Below are 16,487 nucleotides of genomic sequence, written 5' to 3' on the forward strand. Positions count from 1 at the left end.
TTTGCCAGGTCTCTGTGCATCACTTCCACTGGCACATGACGTTGGAGGCCTGGCAGATATCAGGGGAATGTCGGGAGCATGGAGCGCAGCAAACAGCATCCTGCTCATGCAGTATGTCCGCTCCCATGGAAGCTCCTGACATGTCCTGCAAACCTGTGGATCCTTCTGCCGCCCAGAGCCCGGTAAGCCTCCTCCTACCAGTTGTGCCATACATGTTACCTTTATTGGGGGAAGGGGAGCACAGTTGTATTGTCCCCCCCCCCCCCCCACTGCTGTTGGTGCTGACCTTAATTTACTTCTTAGTTGCTAATTCACCCCAAAAGTGTATCTTGCTTTATAGGGCAGGAAGGGCAGCACCATAAAGACCTCTAGCTGAGATTCGGCACAGGGAAATGTGCAAAAAATCCCTGCTGTCGAAGGCTACTTTCACACTAGCGGCACGGACCTCCGGCAGGCTGTTCCGCTAGTGAATGTGCGCCCCTGGACTGCCACTCTGTCTCCATTGACTATAATGGGGGCGGAGTTCCCAGCGAGGCCGAAGGTCTGTGCCGCTAGTGTGAAAGTAGCTTAAGTCTAAATAAGTGCTTTGTCCCAGGTGTACAGACAAAGTAGTGGTAGTGACTGAAGAATCCCAATCCTTCCTAGAATCCATAAGAAATATGATCATGGAAGTGTAAACGTGGTGATAGATGCAAGATTGCCATCAGGTTCCCCCTAACCATCAACCTCACAGATATCAGAATTCCCATGTGATCCAGACTCTAATGAGGGTGAAATATTCTCACAGGCAGATTCTGAATCTTCTGAGGATGAATCTGGGAAGCCTTTCTGTATTCCTGAAGATACAGAAAAATTATTAAAAACAATAAGAGCTACTATGAAGATTGAGGACGTAAAGGAATCTCAATCAGTTCAGGATAAAATGTTTCAAGGATTGGGTGAAAAGAAAGTCTTCCCTGCCCATAATAACATTAAAATGTTGATTGCTAAAGAATGGAAGGATCCAGAAAAACTAAATACAATTCCGAATGCCTTTAAAAGAAAATACCCCTTTGAATCAGACTCATCCTTGTGGAATAAGGTTCGCAAAATCGTTGCCCCGCATATAAAAAAAGATGTCCTTGTCTTTTTTAAGATATGGGCCTATTAAAAGATCCGATGGATAAGAAATGTGATGGTCTTCTCAAGCAAGCATGGGGTCAAACTCGGCTATGCTGAGGCCTAGTATAGCAGCTACCTGTACCTACTGATCATAATCGGTCTGGTTAAGCCAATTGAAGGACCACCTGGCGGCAGGCACCCCCCAGAGAAAATATTCTATACCTATTTTGAAGCAGGCCTCAAATTTTTTATTTTATTTTTTGGTCAGATGCCTCGGTGGATCTAGTAAGGCTCTCTGCTAGATCTGCGGCCTTATTGAATGCCACACAAAGAGCTATATGGTTCAGATCCTGGTCTGGGGATGCTAGCTCGAAGAGTCATCTATGCTCCATTCGGTGTAAGGGGGATATGGTTTTTGATTCAGCCCGAGACTACATTTTGGATAAGGCATCAGACAGGAAAAAAGGCTTTCCGTCGGACTCAAACGTTTTCCAACAGAGACAGTCCTTTTGGGGCCAAAAAAGGACCAGATCAGATAAAAGGAGAAAAGACTTCTCTGGAAGATGGCAATCCTCAAGAGAAAAGGGTTTTTATTCACCCCAGAAACCACTGCAAAGTCTTCACAATGATGCCAAATTTCAGGTAGGAGGCAGATTAAAAAGATTTGCCTCTGCTTAGGAAAACAATTCTACCTCCCCTTGGGTAAGAAATACCATAAGCAAATGTTACAAACTAGAGTTTGCTACTCCTCTCCAAGGTTTCTACATCAGCAACAAGCCTTTGAGTCGACTAGAAAAGCAGCAGGCTCTGGAATCTGAGATATTGTTGATGCTACAAAAACAAGTCATAATCCCGGTACCAAACGATCAGAAGGGAACGTGGTTTTAATTCTCCAATTTTTTTTTTTATTATTCGGAAAAACCAAACCTCTTACAGGGTAATAATGACTCTGAAAAGGTTGAACAAGAGCATAGCCTTCAAAAAGGAGACCATCAGGTCAACAGTAAATCTCCTGATTTAGGACTCCAATCTGGTAACTTGACCTTTCCGATGCATATTACCATGTCCCCATTCACAAAAGCTATCAGAAATTCTCAGACTAGTGATATTTCTGAAGCGAGAGAAGCGTCACTTTCAGTTTCAGGCCCTTCCCTTCGGATTATCCTCAGCCCCCAGCATTTTTTCAAAGATCATGGCCAAAGTGACAAGTTACTTTCACCTTCAAGGTATCTTCTCCCTCCAATTTCTCCAGTTAAATCTACAGATGATTCAACAGAAGTTGACGGTTAATATCCTAAGAAAAGTCAGACCTAGTTTCCAACAGAGAAAAAATATTTTTGGGGGTCAGGTTAGGTTCTCACAATCTCATGTCTTTTCTCCTTCTAGAAAAGCAGATTTCTCTATCTCAAAAGGTCTCTCTTTTTTGGGAGTCCAGAACAGTATCCATCAGAGACATCATGACACTTTTAGGCCATTTAATGTCCACAATTCCAGCAGTGCGGTGGGCCCAACACCACACAAGGCCACTACAGTCATTACACCTGAAGAACTGGGATGGAAGTCAGAATACTCTAGACAAGAGAATAGAAGTTCAGTTAAATGTAAAGCAGTCTCTCCTGTGGTGGAAAATAAAAGAAAAAATCTTCAGGCAGGAGTATTTTGGCGACACACTAATCAGGTTATTACTACCGACGCCAGCAGTCGCGTGTGGGGAGGCCACACCAAAGATCAGTCAACTATAAAATCCCAATATGTAAAAATTCTGTCCGACAACTCCACCCCGTGGGCCTATTTAAACCGGCAATTGGCATGCTGACTGCAGGAATGTCTACCAGAGCTGTGTCCCGTGCAGTGAATGTTCATTTCTCTACCATAAGCCGTCTCCAAAGGCGTTTCAGAGAATTTGGCAGTACATCCAACCGGCCTCACAACCGCAGACCACGTGTAACCACACCAGCCCAGGACCTCAACATCCAGCATGTTCACCTCCATGATCGTCTGAGACCAGCCACCTGGACAGCTGCAGCAACAATCGGTTTGCATAACCAAAGAATTTCTGCAGAAACAGACTCAGGGAAGCTCATCTGCATGCTCGCCTTCCTCATCGGGGTCTGGACCAGTTCATCTTCGTAACCAACTTGAGTGGGTAAATCCTCACATTCAATGGCATCTGGCATGTTGGAGAGGCGTTCTGTTCACTGATGACCCTGGTTTTCACTGTTCAGGGCAGATGGCAGACAGCGTGTGTGGGTGAGCGGTTTGGTGACGTCAGTGTTGTGGATCGAGAGGTCCATGGTGGTATGGGCAGGCGTATGTTATGGACAAGGAACGCAGGTGCATTTTATTGATTGCATTTTGAATGCACAGAGATACCGTGACGAGATCCTGAGGCCCATCGTTGTGCCATTCATCCACAACCATCATCTCATGTTGCAGTATGATAATACACGGCCCCATGTTGCAAGGATCTTTACACAATTCCTGGAAGCTGAAAATTCCCCCCCCCCCTCTCAGTAAGGTAAATCTGTGCACATTTCAGGGTGGTCTTTTATTGTGGTTAGTCTAAGGCCCACCTGTGCAATATTCATGCTGTCTAATCAGCACATTAAAAAAAATATATATTAATAATAAATATATAAATATTATCTAAAATAACAAATATATTAGGGAATATAATCAATTTAACACAAGAAATAAAAAGTATAAATTATGTAGCTTATTAAATACTGTATAGATTAGTTAATACGAGTAATATTAAATAATGGACACAATTGATAGTGAATCTAAGGCCGAATGCACACGGCCGTTTTTCACAGATGATCTATACCAGTGTATTACTGTACTGCGGCGGCAGCAGGGAGCGCATAGCGTCATAGCAACCAATGACGCCGTGCGCTCCTGCTCTCAGCAGGAATCCAGGCCGCGGTTCCACGGACCGCTCACGGCCGTGTGCATTCGGCCTAAAGTGAAGAAGGGTTAATATAAGTTTTTTTTTTCTCTTTATACATACTAATCATGGTTATTTATAATAAACACTAATTATGGTCACTGTGTTATACATTATATATCATGTGGATTGTATGCACTTTTAATCTTAAATTTTCTTTTTATTTTTGATGTTTCACAAGCACAATTCAGTATGCACCTATATATGGGGCCATGCTTATTACTTGCTCTGTTATATGATATCTATTTATGTTAACATTTTGTCCTATTTTTCTTGCGTTTTGTTTCCTCTCCTGTTTTGTCCTCTCGCCCACATGGTTCTGCAGGCCACGCCTCTATTACGTGACGCTGCTTCCGGTCCATGGCACGCAGCGTGCGTTTCCTGATCCAGCGTGACTTGCTGCTTCCGCGTTTTGGAACGCAGCACACGCTGGTTCGACTGCACGCATGCACAGATGGCATTTCCACCCGCCATTTGCCTTGGTGTGCATCTGCCTCTGCACTGAATCTATATTGAAGACCAGCACCTCCTCCCCTTCCCCCCAAGTGTGGGGGGCAGTGATTCCAATACACCACATGTACGCCCATACCACAGGTGATGATTAGCATTACTATGTATGTATGTGTATATATATATATATACACTGCTCAAAAAAATAAAGGGAACACAAAAATAACACATCCTAGATCTGAATTAATTAAATATTCTTCTGAAATACGTTGTTCTTTACATAGTTGAATGTGCCGACAACAAAATCACACAAAAATAAAAAAATGGAAATTACATTTTTCAACCCATGGAGGTCTGGATTTGGAGTCACACTCAAAATTAAAGTGGAAAAACACACTACAGGCTGATCCAACTTTGATGTTATGTCCTTAAAACAAGTCAAAATGAGGCTCAGTAGTGTGTGGCCTCCACATGCCTGTATGACCTCCCTACAACGCCTGTGCATGCTCCTGATGAGGTGGCGGACGGTCTCCTGAGGGATCTCCTCCCAGACATGGACAGTCTGTGGTGCAACGTGACGTTGGTGGATAGAGCGAGACATGATGTCCCAGATGTGCTCAATTGGATTCAGGTCTGGGGAACGGGCGGGCCAGTCCATAGCATCAATGCCTTCTTCTTGCAGGAACTGCTGACACACTCCAGCCACATGAGGTCTAGCATTGTCTTGCATTAGGAGGAACCCAGGGCCAACCGCACCAGCATATGGTCTCACAGGGGGTCTGAGGATCTCATCTCGGTACCTAATGGCAGTCAGGCTACCTCTGGCGAGAACATGGAGGGCTGTGCAGCCCTCCAAAGAAATGCCACCCCACACCATTACTGACCCAATGCCAAACCGGTCATGCTGGAGGATGTTGCAGGCAGCAGAACGTTCTCCACCGGCGTCTCCAGACTCTGTCACGTCTGTCATGTGCTCAGTGTGAACCTGCTTTCATCTGTGAAGAGTACAGGGCGCCAGTGGCGAATTTGCCAATCTTGGTGTTCTCTTTCAAATGCCAAACGTCCTGCACGGTGTTGGGCTGTAAGCACAACCCCCACCTGTGGACGTCGGGCCCTCATATCACCCTCATAGAGTCTGTTTCTGACCGTTTGAGCATACACATGCACATTTGTGGCCTGCTGGAGGTCATTTTGCAGGGCTCTGGCAGTGCTCCTGTTCCTCCTTGCACAAAGGCGGAGGTAGTGGTCCTGATGATGGGTTGTTGCCCTCCTACGGCCTCCTCCACGTCTCCTGATGTACTGGCCTGTCTCTTGGTAGCGCCTCCATACTCTGGACACTACGCTGACAGACACAGCAAACCTTCTTGCCACAGCTCTCATTGATGTGCCATCCTGGATAGGCTGCACTACCTGAGCCACTTGTGTGGGTTCTAGACTCCGTCTCATGCTACCACTAGAGTGAAAGCACCACCAGCATTCAAAAGTGACCAAAACATCAGCCAGGAAGCATAGGAACTGAGAAGTGGTCTGTGGTCACCACCTGCAGAACCACTCCTTTATTGGGGGTGTCTTGCTAATTGCCTATAATTTCCACCTGTTGTCTATCCCATTTGCACAACAGCATGTGAAATTGATTGTCACTCAGTGTTGCTTCCTAAGTGGACAGTTTGATTTCACAGCACCTCTGAGGAATCCAGCAGAGCCTGGCGATACGCGTTGGGCATTTCTTTCCCTGACCACCACGCATACTCCCACTATGCTACCTCAATGATAAGTATTTTATTCATATCATTCATGTTGATGGATTTCATTCACTTTAAGTTGAATTTTACTTATTCATGTGGGAGAATGTTCATGGTTTTGTGGTGAGCCACATAGCCATGATTTATTGTATACAATGATTTTAAGCTATTTTTGTTGTGTCTGTTGTCCTGAATAAATTTGATACTATTCAGATGTGCGGCTTTCATCTCAGTATTCTTCTTTTTCGGATCATAGTCTAATCAGCACCTTGATATGCCACACCTGTAAGGATTTGTGAACAATATTTGAGATGAATGGGTCTTTTGTGTATGTAGAAAACGTTTCAGATCTTTGAGTTCAGCTCATGCAATATGGGAGCAAAACCGAAAGTGTTGCGCTTATATTTTTGGTCAATGTAGATGGTGTCACTATCCAGATCCTGATATTCCCCTAAGGGTACATGCACACGACCATATGTGTTTTGCAGTCTGCAAATTTTTGCGGATGCATTATAACAATGCCTAAAACGGACAAGAATAGGACATTATTTTTTTTTTTTTTACAGGGCTACGGACATACTGATGAGCACACTGTTTGCTGACCCATTAAAATGAATGGGTCCGCATCCTATCTGTCACAGAAGGTGTACAGGAAACAAGACAACGCCAAATGAATATATGACTCACTGGATCCAAAACTAAGGAACAAAAAGGGAAACCCCTGCATCATACCTGGCACTCTCCCTGATTGCTCAGCCTATGCGAAAATCCCAATGGTAGATGATCGCATATCCTCGTACCTTGACTGTATAACACCTGAACACCCTATAATAGTGAGGGGACCCGACCACCGGCTCCCTACACTAGACACGGAGGGAGTCAGGGTCACCTGGGATCCAGCAAACAGAAAATCACAAATGAATGTATAACACTTATTTTGTAGAAGACTGGGAAATAGGATCAGCATGCACACACACTCCAGGAAGTTGTATAAACCGCACACTAATGCATTATGGGGAGGAATTTAAAGGGATGCAATCAGTCCAACTACATGACAGCTGAGAGAGGCTAACGAGATGAGGAACTGAAAACCAAAACAAAGGAAGCTCAAGGAGGAGGTTCTGAAAGGCATCTGTCAGAGCTTCTCAGATGTCTGGTGGTGACAGTACCCCTCCCTCTACGAGTGGACTCCGGACACTCAGAGCCCACCTTCTCAGGATGGGACCTATGGAAAGCCCTGATGAGACGAGTAGCCTTAATGTCCGTCACTGGGACCCACATCCTCTCCTCAGGACCATAACCCTCCCAATGAACAAGGTACTGGAGAGAACCGCGGACAACACGAGAATCCACAATCCTAGAGACCTGAAATTCAAGATTACCATCAACCATAATCGGAGGAGGAGGCAAAGGCGAGGGTACAATGGGTTGAACATAAGGTTTTAATAAGGACATATGAAAAACATTATGGATCTTCCAAGTCTGAGGAAGATCAAGAGGGTAGGAAACAAGATTGATGACAGACAGGATTTTGTAAGGCCCAATAAACTTAGGACCCAACTTCCAGGAGGGAACCTTCAATTTGATATTCTTGGTAGACAACCACACCAGATCACCAACATTCAGGTCCGGACCAGGCACACGTCTCTTATCTGCCACACGCTTATATCTCTCACTCATGTTCTTTAGATTATCCTGAATCTTTTGCCAAATAGATGACAAAGACGAGGAGAATCTGTCCTCATCAGGTAAACCAGAAGACCCCTCTCCCGAGAATGCCCCAAACTGCAGATGAAACCCATATGCACCACAAAATAGTGACTTATCAGAGGACTCCTGACGACGATTATTTAAAGCAAACTCAGCAAAGGACAAAAAAGAACACCAATCCTCCTGATTCTCCGCCACAAAACAGCGCAGATATGTCTCCAGATTCTGATTGACGCTCTCTGTCTGGCCATTCGACTGCGGGTGGAAAGCAGAAGAGAATGACAACCGAACCCCCCAAGCGAGAACAGAAAGCCTTCCAGAATCTGGAAACAAACTGCGTGCCCCTATCAGAGACTATGTCTAAGGGAATACCATGCAATTTGACAATGTGATCAATAAATGCCTGCGCCAGCGTCTTAGCATTGGGCAAACCAGGAAAACGGTCCACCACCACCACCAGAATCACAGTCTTCCCCGAGGAACGAGGCAGGTCCGTTATGAAGTCCATGGACAGATGTGTCCAAGGACGGGAAGGAATAGGTAAGGGAAGGAGAAGACCTGATAGCTGTGAATGAGGGACTTTGGCACGAGCGCAAGTCTCGCAGGCTGCCACAAAACCCTCAACTGACTTACGAAGCGCAGGCCACCAGAATCTCAGAGCGATTAGATCCACTGTGGCTCTTGCCCCTGGGTGCCCAGCAAGGACAGTATCGTGGTGTTCCTTAAAAATCTTGTGTCTTAAAGCGAGAGGCACAAACAACCTCCCAGGAGGACAAAGATCAGGAGCCTCTGACTGGGCTACCTGCACCTCCGCCTCCAATTCAGGATAAAGAGCAGAGACCACCACACCTTCAGCCAAAATGGGACCCGGGTCTTCAAAATTCCCACCTCCCGGAAAACAACGTGACAGGGCACCTGCCTTCACATTCTTAACCCCAGGGTGGAACGAGACAACAAAATTAAACCTTGAAAAGAACAAAGACCATCTGGCCTGTCTCGGGTTCAGACGCTTGGCTGACTCCAAGTAGGCCAGATTTTTATGGTCAGTAAACATGGTAATAGGGTGTCTGGCTCCTTCTAGCCAATGGCGCCATTCCTCAAAAGCCAACTTGATGGCCAACAACTCCCTATCTCCCACATCGTAATTTCTCTCTGCAGAGGAGAGTTTTTCGAGAAAAAGGCACACGGTCGCCATTTGGCAGGAGAGGAACTCTGAGACAAGACCACACCCACACCCACCTCAGAAGCATCAACCTCAACTATGAAGGGTAGAGAAATATCAGGTTGTACCAAGATGGGAGCGGAAGCAAAACTCTCCTTGATATTAGAAAAGGCCTTACGCGCCTCTACTGACCAGGAAGAAAAATCTACCCCCTTTCTGGTCATATCAGTGAGTGGTTTAACAACAGAGGAATAATTCAAAATAAACCTCCTGTAATAATTGGCAAAGCCCAAAAAACGCATCAGCGCCTTCTGATTCTCAGGAAGCTCCCACTCAAGCACAGCGCGGACCTTCTCGGGGTCCATGCGAAAACCAGAAGCGGAGAGAAGAAACCCCAGAAATTGAATTTCTGGAACCACAAACACACATTTTTCCAGTTTCGCGTATAATTTATTCTCCCGCAGGATGAGCAAGACCTGATGTAAGTGTTCCTTATGAGTTTTGAAATCAGGAGAAAAAATCAAAATGTCATCCAAATACACTAATACAAATTTTCCCATTAAATGATAAAAAAATGCTGTTCACGAAATGCGGAAAAACGGCTGGGGCATTCCTCAAACCAAAAGGCATAACCAAATTCTCAAAATGGCCCTCAGGGGTATTGAAGGCCGTCTTCCATTCGTCTCCTTCTCTGACCCTGACCAGGTTGTATACTTTAGGAAAATACTTTAGCCCCAACAATCTGGTTAAACAGGTCCGGGATCAGAGGAAGCGGATAAGGGTCACGAATAGTGATACTGTTCAGCTCCCTGAAATCCAGACAAGGTCTTAAAGAACCATCTTTTTTCTTAACAAAGAAAAAAACTGCGGCAACAGGTGACTTCGAGGGTCGTATGTGTCCTTTTCTCAGACTCTCAGAGATATAAGCATGCATAGCGACCCTTTCAGGTTGGGAGAGATTGTATAAACGAGATTTAGGCAGCTTGGCGCCTGGGATGAGATTAATAGGGCAAATCCTGAACTCCACTCTCAGAGAAGACATCCAAAAATTCAGAGAGAAAAGGTGGTACAGTCTTAGTAGAAACCTCAGAAACAGATGTCGTGAGGCAATTCTCTCTGCAAAAGTCACTCCAACCATTTATTTGCCTTGCTTGCCAATCAATGGTGGGGTTATGTTTAGTGAGCCAGGGTAGCCCCAACACAAGAGGAGTAGGTAATCCGCTAAGGACGAAACATGACACATCCTCAAAATGAGCATCACTCACAATTAAACGGATATTGTGAACTATGCCCTTTAATGATTTCTGAGAAAGTGGAGCGGAATCAATAGCAAAAACAGGAATATCCTTTCCCAAAGTGCATACCTGGAAACCATGAGTTATCGCAAATTGATTATCAATGAGATTGACAGCTGCTCCACTATCTACAAAAATCTCACAAAAATGTTCTTGCTCTCTAGCGCCACCCTGGCAGGCAGGACAAAACGGGAACTACAAGCAAACGGAAAACCTTCAATTTCCGCCTCAACCCTGCCAATAGTAACAGATGGAACATTTTTAAAAGATTTTTTTCCTTTTTGTTTCTTTATTACTCCCCAAAAACTGCCTGAATCTCCTAGAGGGACAAACATTTGCCAAATGATTTATACCTCCACAACAAAAACAAACCTTCCCATGCGGGCTGAATCTTCTATTGTCAGAGGCAATCAACCCCAGCTGCATGGGCTCCTCCTCAGAAGGGGCTGACAGCGACTGAGACCCCTGCGCACAGAATGAGACCGCTGCACTGTCCTGGGATTGAGTATGACAGGAAGGAGAGATCTCTCCTCTCTCTCTAAGACGCCTGTCAATACGAACGGCCTGAGACATAGCAGAGTCCAAGGAGATAGGCCTCTCATGAAAGGCAAATGCATCTTTTAATCCCTCTGAAAGACCATGGCAAAATTGACTTCGGAGTGCAGCATCATTCCAACCAGTATCAGCTGCCCATCTCCGAAATTCTGAGCAGTATATCTCTGCGGATTGTTTACCCTGGCATAACAGACGTAGTCTAGACTCAGCCAAAGCAATATGATCCGGATCATCATATATCTGACCCAGGGCTAAAAATAATTCATCCACTGAACGGAGGGGCCGTGCCCCCACTGGCAGCGAAAAGGCCCAGGACTGAGCGTTATCCCTGAGCAGCGATATAATGATCCCCACCCTCCGTTCCTCATCACCAGAGGAATGGGGAAGAAGGCGAAAATGGAGTTTGCAAGCCTCTCTAAAACGCACAAAATTCTCACTACCCCCGGAGAACGTATCCGGGAGCGAGATCTTAGGCTCAGAACAAACTCCATGAACGCAAGCTGAACCGGTCACTTAAAACTGAGAAAGAGTCTTACGGAGATCTGCTATCTCCAATGAAAGACCCTGCAAGCGTTCAGTCAAAAGTGAAACCGGATCCATGCTTGAGACGGTTTTGGTGGTTTATAATGTCACGGAAGGTGTACAGGAAACAAGACAACACCAAATGAATATATGACTCACTGGATCAAAAACTAAGGAACAAAAAGGGAGACCCCTGCATCAGACCTGGCACTCTCCCTGACTGCTCAGCCTATGCGAAAATCCCAAAGGTAGATGATCGCATATCCTCGTACCTCGACTGTATAACAACTGAACACCCTATAATAGTGAGGGGACCCGACCACCGGCTCCCTACACTAGACACGGAGGGAGTCAGGGTCACCTGGGATCCAGCAAACAGAAAATGAATGTATAACACTTATCTTGTAGAAGACTGGGAAATAGCATCAGCATGCACACACACTCCAGGAAGTTGTATAAACCGCACACTAATGCATTATGGGGAGGAATTTAAAGGGATGCAATCAGTCCAACTACATTACAGCTGAGAGAGGCTAACGAGATGAGGAACTGAAAACCAAAACAAAGGAAGCTCAAGGAGGAGGTTCTGAAAGGCATCTGTCAGAGCTTCTCAGATGTCTGGTGGTGACACTATCCCCCCCCCCAAAAAAAAAGAAACAGACACTCAAACAAGGCACCCATAAAATGCAAGTTTCAGCGTTAAATAATTTTCTAGAAACAAAACTCGCGGATCTATCCCTAATAAAACTGTTCCTAAAAGGGGCAACAAGACTATGTCCATTCGTCCATTCCAACATACCTCCTTGGTATTTGAACCTGGTGCTTGATGTTCTGACAGCTGCGCCCTTTGAACCCTTACAGGATATTCTGCTAAAACTTCTGACGTTTATGACTACCTTTTTATTGGCAAGTAGATCGGCTAGAAGAGTTGGGGAAATCCAAGCCTTTTCCTGCAGACTACCTTACCTCACGGTCTTAGGGTACTTTCACACTTGTGGCAGAGGATTCCCGCAGGCAGTTCCATCGCCAGATTCGGCAATCCTGACGCAAACTGATGGCATTTGTCAGACGGATCCGTCTGACAAATTCATTGATATCCTGGATCAATCTCTCCGGTGTCATCCGGAAAAAACGGATCTGTCAATTTTTTTTTGCTTTTTTAAAGGTCTGCTCATGCACAGACCGGAAAGCCGGATCCATTTTGCCTGAACACTTAATGACTGATCCGGCACTAATGTAAATTAATTCCGGATCCGGCAAGTGGCATGCTGCAGTATTTTGTCCCTCCAAAAAATATAAGAGAGACTGAACTGATGCATCCTAAACAGATTGCTCTCCATTCAGAATGCATTAAGATAAAACTGATCCGTATTTTTCTGGTATTGAGCTCCTGTGACGGAACTCAATACCGGAAAACAAAAATGCTAGTGTGAATGTACCCTTAGAAGACACCATTATTCTCAGGCATACTCCGAAGTTTCTGCCAAAAGTTGTTTCCAGATTCCATCGTCAGCAGGAGGTATCCCTACCTTCCTACTGCCCAAACCATCCTCAGAAATAGATACAAAATATCATAATCTGGAGGTAAGACGATGCATACTAACTTACTTAGGCTACTTTCACACTAGCGTTCGGGCGGATCCGTTCTGAACGGATCCGCTCATAATAATGCAGACGGAGGCTCCGTTCAGAACGGATCCGTCTGCATTAAAATGGCAAAAAAAAAGCTAAGTGTGAAAATAGCCTCGGACGGATCCGTCCAGACTTTCAATGTAAAGTCAATGGGGGACGGATCCGCTTGAAGATTGAGCCACATTGTGGCATCTTCAAACGGATCCGTCCCCATTGACTTACATTGTAAGTCTGGACGGATCCGCACGCCTCCGCACGGCCAGGCGGACACCCGAACGCTGCAAGCAGCGTTCAGCTGTCCGCCTGTCCGTGCGGAGGCGAGCGGAGCGGAGGCTGAACGCCGCCAGACTGATGCAGTCTGAGCGGATCCGCTCCATTCAGACTGCATCAGGGCTGGACGGCTGCGTTCGGGTCCGCTCGTGAGCTCCTTCAAACGGAGCTCACGAGCGGACCAGCGAACGCTAGTGTGAAAGGAGCCTTAGATGTCACCAAAGAATTCAGAAACTCCGACCATCTTCTGCAGTACCAGGGTCATCATAAAGGATCTGCAGCAAGCAAGAGTACCATCTCAAGATGGATAAGGAATATCATTGAATTATGCTACATTCAGAAGGGCTTGACTCTCCCTAAAGGGATAAAAGCACATTCTACAAGGGCAGTTTCTGCCTCATGGGCAGAATATGCATCTGTGGATCAAATATGCAGGGCAGCCACTTGGGCAAACCCTAGTACCTTTTTCAGACATTACAAATTGGATTTTCTCCAGAAGTATGATTTTATCTTTTGGCATCTGCGGTAGTCCCACCCTAAAAATAGTTTTTTTTTTATCTGTTACTCCTGTGAGTGCCGTTGTGAAGGCGTCGGGGAAAAGGGTTAATTACTCTTATCAGTAATTGGATTTTCCAATAGCCTCTACAACGACACTGGAGTTTCCCAAACCATTTCTTTTTTTTCTGTGACATAATTATGTGATGTATTATTTGAATATTTCAATACACTTTCTTTGCATTACTAATGAGTCCTATGTCATTAACGGAAGGGGGCCTTTTAAACTTGAGCTTTTACATTGTTTCCTGTCCTGGGGAGGCAGGGACACCCTCCTGTAAGTGCCGTTGTGGAGGCTATTGGAAAATCCAATTACTGGTAAGAGTACTTTTCATCTTCTTTCACTATTTTAACCCTTTAGTGAACAGCCTGTTTTGGGCCTTAGCATTTTTCCTTATATCACATGAGGGCTTGTTTTTTCTGGGAGAAATTGTGGTTTTTAATAGCGTCATTTTGGGGTGCACAAACTTACTGATTACCTTTTTATTAACTCTTTATGGGGGGGGGGCAGCTATACTTCCACCAAATATATTTAGTTTCTTTATGTTTAATACTTTTGCAAAATAAAAATTATTTTGTTGATATCCTTTTGAGGCATTTAACTTTTGGACTGCTTTTTTTATAAATGGGTTTTTTAGGTGGCAAATAAGCAAAAAAACAGCAATTTTTCCTCTTTTTTTATCATTTTACTTTAACAGGTGATTATTATTATTTTTTTATCACTTCTGTTATGCAGTACAGTGTATTATACTGTCAATGCTTTACTGACATTCACAGGCAGGCTGCACTAGAAAGGCTGCCTTGTGAAGATATCGGCACCCCACAATCTAATTTGCGTGGTGCCAATGGGAGACAGAGGGAGCCACATTCCCCTAAACCACTTTGATGCAATGGTCGCTATTGACTACAGCATCTAAGGAGTTAAACTGCCCAGATCAATGCTTCTGCCAAACAGGCCGTTAAACGAAAGCAAAAAAAAAAAACCTGGTATCCAAGGGATTAATATTGGGGGTCTGATCTGAGGTCTAATGAAAAATTATATATTTTTTTCTTATTTTCCTTGTCTAAAAGCTATGTGTGTCTTATGGGCAGGTATGTTACTATCTGGCATTAGGTAGTAGGAAAAGTTAAGTGACATATTCCATTTAAGAAAATGTAAAGTAGGTATAGTGAACTTGGTATTTTCCTCCCTGCATTGTTCGTATGAGTTGATCGGTAGTTCATGGCAACACAGTGAGCTTAAATTTTATTTTTATTTTTTGGGGGCTAATACAATACACACAAATGGCTAAAAAATGGCTAAAAAAGTTGAAATAATAGTAAGTCAGTTGTTGTCAAGATCCTGTTTAATTTCCATGACACCAGATGAAATGAAAATGGATAATTGACCCAGCTGAGTCTTATTTCCCATTAATGTTTACTTCTGTTAATGACTAGCATTAAATCTTTGCAGCAGTCATAGCCATAAATATAAAAATGGCAAACTGCGCCGGAGACCAGATTAACCATGTAATAAAGCTGTGTTTTTCTAAGTCTTTGTTACCAGATGCTTTTCGAATGCTTGTTGCCTTAGTTTGCCAAATTATTTAGTGACTAGTGTAAACTGTAAGGTTTGAAAGGTTTTTATAGCCTCTGTGGGAAGTTCTTTCCCTTCACAAAACAGAAGTAAACATCTGGTAATGAACTAGGTTTGTGATTGCCACCCAGGCGGGTAATATGATGTAGCCCTCCTATTGTATTTGTACACTTTTGTAGAATTTGGGTTGGTAATGTGACTTCTGAAGTTAAAAAGAAATGTGACTAAAAATCGAATCTATGGGAGGTTTATCAAAATTGGTGTAAAGAGAAACTGGCTTAGGGTACTTTCACACCTGCGGCAAAGGATTCCATCAGTTCCGTCATTGGCAATCCAGACGCAAACGGATGTATTTGTGAGACAGATCCGGATGCGGATCCGTCTGACAAATGCATTGCAATACCGGATCCTTCTTTCTGATTGTCATCTTCAAAACTGATCCGGTATTTATTTTTTTCTCATTTTTAAAAGGTCTGCGCATGCGCAGATCGGGAAACCGGATCCGGTTTTCCGGAACACTTAGTAACGGATCCGGCATTAATACATTTCAATTGAAATTTAATTCCGGCAAGGGTTTGGCCGGAGAGAAAACTGCAGCATGCTGCAGTATTTTCTCCGGCCAAAAAACTTAAGAGGGACTGAACTGATGAATCTTGAACGGAACGCTCTTCATTCAGAATGCATTAGGGGTACCATATCCACCATATCTTATCAGAAGAACAGTAAACTGAAGAGAAAAAAAAGATCCAGTGCATTAGTTATGCACATTTGGCAGCCATTTGAGTCATTTCTTTCAGAGATCCTTTATTTTAAACGGGGGGGGGGAGTCCTGCATGTAACAGAAGCTTGACCACATCATGTCCCAATTATTTTTTTCTATTTGTGGAACATTAAATCTTTCAAGCCTTTTCCTCTTTTCTAGTTTAAAGTTGACAATTTTAGATTTTGTTTTATTACTATAAGGGCTCAT

Source organism: Bufo gargarizans, chromosome 6, assembly GCF_014858855.1.
Source record: "Bufo gargarizans isolate SCDJY-AF-19 chromosome 6, ASM1485885v1, whole genome shotgun sequence".
In the NCBI taxonomy this organism is placed as follows: domain Eukaryota; kingdom Metazoa; phylum Chordata; class Amphibia; order Anura; family Bufonidae; genus Bufo; species Bufo gargarizans.